Here is a 9588-nt window from a genome sequence, read left to right as displayed (position 1 = left end):
AATATTTATGACAGTATAGTTCACACCCAAACAGCTTCTTAGAGTTTCTCTTTTATTTTACCAAAGTTAAAGAGAATCTTGTAATTGTTAGATAACTTAAATCAACTGTTTAGGTCAGTAGTCTTAAATGACTCCGTGCGATTTGGATTTATCTAAGGACTGTGCAGGTTTTCCTCTGACCCCCTGTTCTACTGAAGACACAGCTGGAAATTCTTGCTTCTTCCAACTAGTCTCACCTCTCAGGCCAAAGTCAGATGATTTAGTAACTTTAGTCTTCAAAGAAACATGGGGATTTGGGTCCTAACTTCTCTGTCAGTGCCAGTTACTCCTCAGTTCTTCATCGCTTTCTGCTCCCTTTCACACTCTTAAGATCCAAGTCCTTTTACATCACGGATCCCAAGTATTACATCTCTTACTTCCAAACATCTCCAGCTTCCAGACTTTATAGTCAACCCTTGAGAGGTCTCCTAGCTAAACACTCACCTCTATTCCTTAATGTTTTCCTACGACTTTAAAATGAATTTTAAGCTGTGTAACATTTCTATTTCTGTCTCTATGGCCACTTCAGAATCTGCTAGTGTGTAGGTATATCCATCTCATCTCTGTCACAAAGGGACCCACTGGATCCATCCATGGCAGTGTCCCCTGGCAAGTAAAAACAATGGGGAGGAAAGGACATTGTGCTACTTTCTAAAATCACTTTCACTCCTTGTGCAAGAGGAGAATTTGTGATTTGATCTCCTTTCAGATTTATTGTTTAAATTAAATTAGGACATGATGTTCTCCACTGAGACCTGGCCATTCTCCAACTGCACATACAGGTCTCTCCAGACTTGGGAATGAATGAAAAGTACATACACCAAGACTTCTAGAACGTTTATGCAAAAGTGTTTGGGCTCACATCCAATGTATTTCACTCAAGGCTCACAAATATAAGCTACCTTTTATGTCCAGAAAAGAACATAACTCATGCTTGCTTCTACCTGACAGGAACATCAAGTTCAACATTTGTATTCCCTATTCAAGCCTGCATTTACATGAGAATTCAAGAAGGAACTGAAAAATAGAACTTTACCTTGAATTCAGAGCATGAAATATGAAAAAATTAAATTTAAATTAAGCTTGATTTTCCTCCATGATCTTGACCATATGTTTTTCATAGCTTCTCCAATAGTATTTAGCGAAGACGACTTCATCCAGCACACCCAGATGTCCAAAGCAACAGATGTCCACATAAATAATAGATCACAGTGCAATGTTTGCTTCACACTGCACAAGGATAAGAAGCTCTCCAAACTTGTTGATCCCACCTCTCTTCGTTGTATTGGTTGCTCATTTTGACACCAGGGAAATAGAAGCATCTGCTAAAAGTATTCAACATAACTTTGGGTATGGAATATTTATTGTCCTAGGACAGGGGTGGGCAAACTTTTTGTGAGTGCATGCCAAAACCAGCAAAATCTCTGACTCCAAATTCTTCTGCCTGCCAACCCTAATTTTTTGAGAACATGTTAAGCCTACTTTATATCTCTTAAAGTGTACCTATGTGAAGAACCTTGAAGAAATAATAAAATTCATTCGAGCGACAAAAACACAGTATATGATGATGAAAAATACATTTATTTTTTAATGTATACATGTACACTGATAGTCCCACAGAAAACTTTATGACCTCGTTTGATATTATCAGTGGGACTTTTGCTGCTGCATCATTGATGACAGAGATTTTATATCAGGTTTATATTTCATGACCTTCAGAGATATGCACGAGCTACTACTTTCATCCATCAGGCTACTTCTATGATGAGACGTAACAAAATTCATCATTGAGAACAATGATTCAAAAGCGTGTGTGGATGAAAACATGGAGAGTAACACTGTTGCAAAGTGTTTTAAACAGAAAAAATTTTCTAGAATGGCATTCCAAGTCCTCAATAGTTCATTTCTGACACTTCTCTCTGGTACTCCTGCCTCTAATCGTTTTGGTTTTTTTTCTCAATGTTTTCCAAGTCAACTCTAAGGTCAATAAATTTCTGCTTCCAAATTGAGCTACTCTGAAATTCAATCAACAGCATTTCAAAGTCTACCATGTCTATCCATGAAAACATTTGTAAGTTTAGTTCCTCCAGTTTTATGCTGTCTGGAAACCTCATGAATTTTGCTGTCTCTTCCAGTTCTCTGAATTTTGCAAATCTTGAGAATAACTGCTCAATAGTTGACTCGATGATGTTTAAAAACAGCTTTTGAAGGCGTTGACAGTCTGTTCTGTCATCTTTTGGGAGGTCTTTGATGTGCCTCTTGAGGTTTGGGAAATATCTAAATCTCTCACCATCCACATCCATCTTAAGGACTTCCAGTTTCTTTTCAAAAGCCTTAATGTAACCAAACATAATATCACGTGTCTAGCCAGTTCCTTGTAATTTAACATTTAAGTCATTCAAATGTTCACAAAAATGGTAAAGGGAAGATTATAAGAGAGGGTTTCACGTGCTAGCAAAAGTTACTGGCGTGCCATGTTTGGCATGCGTGCCAGGGGGTTCCCACCCCTGTCCTAGGATATTGCTCATCACCATAATAGGAATAGGCAATCACTGGAATTTCTGTATCATTAAAATCTGCATATGCCAAACATTTTCCATTTGTAGACCACCAGAGAGCATATTTTGTAGTAAGCATTTCCTCTGAAAAATAAGTAGTAGTATATTAATTATAATTGGAGCTTACACTTTAAATCATTATAATTATTTTAAAATACATTGTATATATTCATTATTGCCCAAAATAATTTATTTAATGTAGATGTGATATATGTCCTACTTTTGTTTTTAAAAGATAAATAATCTGGGTTTAGAGGAATAGGTTAGCCTTATACCCTTTATCAAACAGTCTTCTTAGGATTTGACATTAAGCAGAAATGTAATTTTAAAATAAATAATAAACACATTAACAAGAATTGATTTTTCCCTTTGGGGCAACTTCTGGTTCTTATAGTCACCTAAAATAGCCAAATCAAGGAAACTGTAATTATGCGACAGAGTAACATAAACATTGAATGTTGACTTTCACTCCTGGGAATATTATTTTTAAAAAAACCAGTTAAGTCATATATTTATTTAATAAAAAGTAAGGACCAGAAAACCTTTTAAAGTCCAGTTATTGCCTGGTTCTTTTTGAACCTAGAAAGAGGACAAAATTCATAGAAGTATAACAAATTAAGAATTTTTTCCTGCAAAATAATATAAACAGTTGTTTAATTTTGGAAAAATATTTCTTAAGAAAAAACAAACCTGAGAAAATGAAATAACACAGCATTTAAGAACCATAAACTTCTTGGAATATAAACTGTTACTACCACTTTATGATGCTCATTAAAAATAAACTCTAACAGTCTGATAAGATTTTGTTCTTTCAGAACATGCACGTTCTGTTCATAGACAGATAACAGCTTTCAGAAATGCCACCATTCATCTCAGCAGCATAGCACTCATCTAAATGCTACTAAATGTACTTAGTAGCATATCGATCTCTGTCACATAGGGACCCACTGGGTCCATCTATGGCAGTGTCCCCAGGCAAATAAAAACAATGGGGAGGAAAGGACATTGTGCTACTTTCTAAAATCACTTTCACTCCTTGCGCAAGAGGAGAATTTGTGATTTGATCTCCTTTCAGATTTTCAATTAAAAGCCTAACACAGCAGCAGTAGAAAGAAGAATATAGCTTACCTTCATAAACCCAGTCTTGGATTCCATTAATTATTTTATTTTCTTTCCCATTATATGTTATTTGGAAAGGTGGGTTTTCTGGTCTTTGTTTCAAATAGATATTGATCTGATACACATATGCCTGAAAGTGACGGTAAGCTAGTTAATACAGGGAAGTTCCATAAGAAATACAATTAAGTCTGTATATTTGTGTTAATTATTGACCTAATGACTTTTAAAAATGTAGCAATTCAGATGCAAAAAGACTCACAAGTACTATTTCACTTTAACAGGTCAATAAGCAACAACTGACTCACATTATCATCTGTTATGATTTTTAAAGTATATGTCAAATAAAGAATAAAGTCTACTATTTTATTCGTAGTTTTATTACCCAAGTAAATAATTATATATATACTAGAAGCTCATTGCAGGAGGATTCCTGCAAGAATAGGGTTTCCTCAGGTTGATTGTGCTGCCAAGCCCATCCGACCAGGGTCCTACACGGGGGAGGGGTGGAGGATCCCGGCTGGGGGCGGGGCTTAGGCGGCCCATTCACTCCACCAAGCCCCTTGATCCAGGGCCGCAAACAGGGGTCACGCCTGTCCAGGGCTGCACATGGGGTTCCCGGCTGGGGGCGGGGCTTAGGCGGCACACAGACGACCGGATGGCGGCTCATGCTGGCCTGCCCTGCCTGCAGTATGCAAATTAGCTGCCATCTTTGTTGGTGGCTAATTTGCATATTGTGCTGATTACCCATGGGAGGCATAGGGAAGGTATGGTCATTTACCATGTTTGTCTATTATTAGATTAGATGAACAGAAAGTAAAATCAATCTCTGAATATTAATAGCTAGCCAGATCTAATCTTACTTTAGAGTCCTTAAATAAGAGCTTAGACAACATTTCATGTTGTCTGCAGCTAAACTGGGAAACTTGTGAAAACCATAATTTTCCTGAGCTTTTTGGCACCACGCATTCTGGCTGAGTATAAGGATAAAGTTTCTGACTGAGATATTTAAAGAAGTCTATCCATGAGCTTGAGATTTTGCGGAATTCTCAGATGGGTTTAAATTTATCAAAACTCTTCTTGTTTTTAACCACTGAAAAATAGTAATACATTTATTTTTTTTTCTTTTAAGCAAGGGAATTTACCAAAGGCCAAAATCAAATGGCTCCTTTTTATTTAAATGATTAAATACTTCTATAATTCAAACACTTACTAATTTACTCCCAATAGGTGCCCAGCAAATATACTGAATTGGACAAGGAAGCTCATTTCTTCTTACAAAATCTCTAGAAGAAAAGAAAGACAGAAAGAAAAAAACACACACAAAACCTTGCTGCTCAATGCAAAAAAAAAAAAATCTTTATAAACCGAATAAATAAACAAACAATAAAAACGAAGAGGCTTTCTCTCTGCTTCTTCAAACCTAATGGAACTGGAGACTGGAGAGATGGGCTGGTAGTTGTAGCTCTTCACTAGTTACTTAGAAGTCATTTAACTTCTCTAGGTCTCCATTTACTGGCCTTTGTAGGGAGATAATAAGTTAAAGACTTATAGACTGTGAAAGTGGGAATATCTCTAGAAATTATCTAATGGAACTCCATTTTGTAGAAAATAAATGTGACGTTAGAGAAATAGTAGGACTTTTAAAAATTACAGTGTTAGTTCTTGGCAGAGGCCCAAATTAAACCCATGTCTTTGGCCCTCTTTTGTACACACCAGGGTAGGATGGTCGCTGGAGTGCCTTCCTGCTCTGAAATTCTACAATGGTGCTTGAGCATTCCCATTCACAACCCCAGCTCATGCATTTCAAATTTTTGAAAATAAAATGCCATTTTACAATCTCCCCAGAGATCTGACTTGAAATCAGAAACAGAAAGGAACATCCGATCTAAGCTAAAATGAAAAACAGATTTTATACTAGGCAGTATGCCTTTAGCTTGCAAAGTCCTACATCCATGGGGAAACTTCAAATATCCTTTTAGCCAAAAACCTCACTTTGATCCTTAGAATCACCTTGCAAATGCTCAATGGACTGACTTGCTTTGGGTAGCTTTTGCACTTCTTCAGGAAGATGTGTTCAGATTTCATTTATTAAAGAGTCATAAGATGCCATGCTTAAGTTTTAATTATCTTCTTGGAGATACATATTAATAGTTTCATTTAGATTTGGAAGCAACCCAAGTGTCCATCAGTAGATGAGTGAATAAAAAAGCTGTGGTACATTTACACAATGGAATACTACTTAGCCATAAAAAAGAAAGGAAATCATATCCTTTGCAACAGAATGGATGGACCTGGAGAACATTATGCTATGTGACATAAGCCAGTCAGAGAAAGACAAACACTATATGACTTCATTCATATGTGGAATCTAACAAACAAAATATAAACAGACTCATAGATAGAGAACAGACTGATAGCTGTCAGAGGGTTGGGAGGGTTGGAGGACTGGGTGAAAAAGATGAATGGATTAAGCAAAAAACAACAACAACAAACAAATTCCTCATAGAGAGAGAAGAGTGTGGTGATTACTAGAGCAGGAGGATGGGGGAGGTAGAAAAGGGTATAGGGGGCTAAATGGTGATGGGAGGAGACTTGCTTGGAGTGGTGAGCACAGTGCTATATACAGATGATGTCCTATAAAATTGTATACCTGAAAGCTATATAATTTTATTAACCAATGTCACCCTAATAAATTCAGCTAAAAAATGCTTTTGTGGAGACGTAAAGCAAGACCTACCTGGGGAACACTTGAAATCTTGCCCCTGGCATACGTTGTCAGTTTGGCTCAAAAAACTCTTATAAAAGTTCTAAAAAAAAAAAAAAGAAAAAAAAAGAAAGATGACCTACTTACTGGATGTAATGTGAGAAGCCTGAAGAAAGACTCCCTTCCTTCCCTCTCCAAAACAGTATCTCCAACCTGGACCTAAAATATACCTGATATTTCTACTTTTCTAACTTGTTTAAACTTTGGAAACTATGAAGCCTCATAATAAACATTGACTTAGCTTATTAGGTCATGCAGCATGAGGCGAGTGGACAATGAGGGAGCAGGACACTGGACAGACCCGCTTTGATTGGAGAAAGGGTGGAGGCCCCGGAGGAAGAAGACCATTGGTACGGTCATGGGAAACCTGACTGTCGGAGAGCAGTTGATGGCACCCGGCCCCTGGGAGGTCTGGAACATATTGAAAGACATCCGAGGGCACAGGCAAGGAAGTGACCCAATGGGAACACATTCTTCACCTGGTTTACTATTCTGTCTCAAGCCAGTGTGCCTGTGACCTTTGACATTGTAACACTGCCTGATGTTGCCAAATGCTGTGGCATCACCTACCCAGTCATGTAGACAGTGCCAAGCTGCAAATCTCAGCACACAGTCCCTTCATGACCAGCAAGTCACCAGGTGGTCATTTCTGTGTTTTCTAAATAATTCACAGCATGAGAGAAAGTGGCGGAGGCTGCTTTTCAAAGGCTGTCATCTCCTCAGTATCCCTTCCCTTGCCTGAAACCAGAACCATGTTCATTCTCTCTGTGGTAAATTTTTATAGACTCTTCCAAGGCACACAGAACATTTGCAGTTAATGGTACCCAATTTTATCTTAAATCTCAACAAATTTGTCATCCCCACTTTTGAAATTATTGTATATTTAACTGACAAAAACAATCTGCTAAATTAATAGTTGTGGTGGAGAAAAACCAACAACAGTGGTTTGATTAAATTCACTGTACAAAAGCTAAATATTTGCAATGATTCTAGGCTTTAAAGCTGATACACATCAGGATTAAAATATTAGTATTGCCATATAGTTTTGGAGTTCTGTTTAATTTGGTGAACCTCAACATAGGACTTGGAGAATTTCAAAATGATTAAAAGAAAAATAAGAAAATAATGCATGCTTATCTTAAAGCATTAAGTAATTCAGTACACTTTTTTAATTGTACTGAAAGAGTGGGTTTTCTCCTCGCTAGTCTAAATGTTTCTTGAGAGTAGGGTTGGTGACTTCAGCTCATTTGTATTCTTCCATATATGCTTTTCACAAAAAAGTCCTGAATTAGTAACTCTTACATTTGGTGACAAAGTGGATCAGAGAAGAGAAAGACACAATGCATTAGATGAATTTAGATTCTACTTTATGTAGTAGTTCCTATTTCTTAATTTGACAGGTTAAGAAGATCAGAGTTAGCCAACATGAGTCCATTCAGAACCAGGTGATGGCTCATTTGAGGCCAACAATGATGGTTTCTGCATGTTCTAATATCCCTGAGGCAGTCCTTGACCAGAACTCAAGAACTCTCCTTGTTAATGCCTTAGATAAGCCCCCTTGAGAACTAAAGGAGACTGTCTCCATGGACCAGAAGGTGACCTCCTTTGATCAGAGAAAATCCACAACAACCACCTGGATGATAGGTGGTACTGACAACCCAAAGACATTATTCACTGATTGCCAAAGGACAACCATCACTGCAAACAACATGACAATCTCCAAAGAAGGAAACCAGATGAAGACGCTCAGTGATGAACAGACTGTCGACGGAGGCCAGATGACCTTTGGTGGGGACCAGCCCCGTGATGGAGGCTAGGTGACCTTTGGTGGAGAAAAGACCCGTGATGGAGGTGAGACGACCTTCGGTGGGGACCAGACCAGTGTTTTGGACCAGATGACCTTTGGTGGGGACCAGACCCGTGATGGAGGCCAGATGACCTTTGGTTTGGACCAGACCCGTGATGGAAGCCAGATGACCTTTGATGGGGAACAGACCCGTTATGGAAGCCAGATGATTTTTGTTGGGACCAGAACTGTTATGGAAGCCAGATGACTTTTGGTGGGGAACAGACCCATTTTGGAGGCCAGATGACTTCTGATGGAGACCAAACCCGTTATGGAGGCCAGATGAACTTCAGTGGGGACCAGACCCACTATGGAGGCCAGATGAACTTCAGTGGGGACCAGACCTGTTATGGAGGCGAGATGAAAGCTCTTAAACGGGACTATCCAGTGACCTTCATTGGGAACCATAACCTCACTGGGGGCCAGGTGATAACATCCGGCAGTGACAAGACTCTCTATGGGGGTATAATGGGGACGCTTAAGGGGGACCAGATGAGAGCCTTCACTGATGACCACACTCAATCTGGGAGCCAAAGGGTGCCATGTCAATCGCCATCATTGCCATACCCAGGATTCCTGGACTGTTCAAGTTCCCATTTGACCCAAGGACAATCCCTAGGAGAGCAGAAGTCAGAACTCAAAACTCAGAGATGTCGGTTCACAAAGAATCATGACACTTTAAAGCCCTACCCTTTATGAATTCAATGTGGGGTATGAGAGAAAGAGAAGAGACAATAACATTCCCCAGGCTGTAAGGCTGAGCCATGGGACTCAGTTGCTGCTGTTAATTGAGGTATGGAAAATTATGGGTGGCCCAAGTTCGGGGTGAGGGGAGATCAGAAATTTCATTTGCACAGTTTGAGTTGTAAATTACTTTTCTGAGATGACTCAGAGAAAACAGTAGGATACATGTGCTTGGAGTTCAGGGCTCAGGATCAGCCGACAGATAAAATTGGGGAGTTGATAAATATAGGTTATGACTACATTTACAAAACTAAACATTCTTCTTGTAGTCGTTAGAATGGCTGCAGTTATGCTAGGTAACAAGTACTCCCACCTGCCAAATCTTAGTGGCTCATGACTTCAATAATTTCCTTTCCTGTTTATGTTATTTGCCCGCGGTAGGTCCACTGCGAGCTCTGCTCCGTGTCTCCTCACTCCAGGACTCAGGCTGGCAAAGCACACAGAGGTGAGAGAGCTGTGGGGAGGCTTGCATCAGCAGGGAAATCTCAGGTGTTATGTGCTAGTTATGGTTTGTCTAC

Source organism: Myotis lucifugus, unplaced genomic scaffold, assembly GCF_000147115.1.
Source record: "Myotis lucifugus unplaced genomic scaffold, Myoluc2.0 scaffold_116, whole genome shotgun sequence".
NCBI lineage: Eukaryota > Metazoa > Chordata > Mammalia > Chiroptera > Vespertilionidae > Myotis > Myotis lucifugus.
This window is presented reverse-complemented; position numbering follows the sequence as displayed.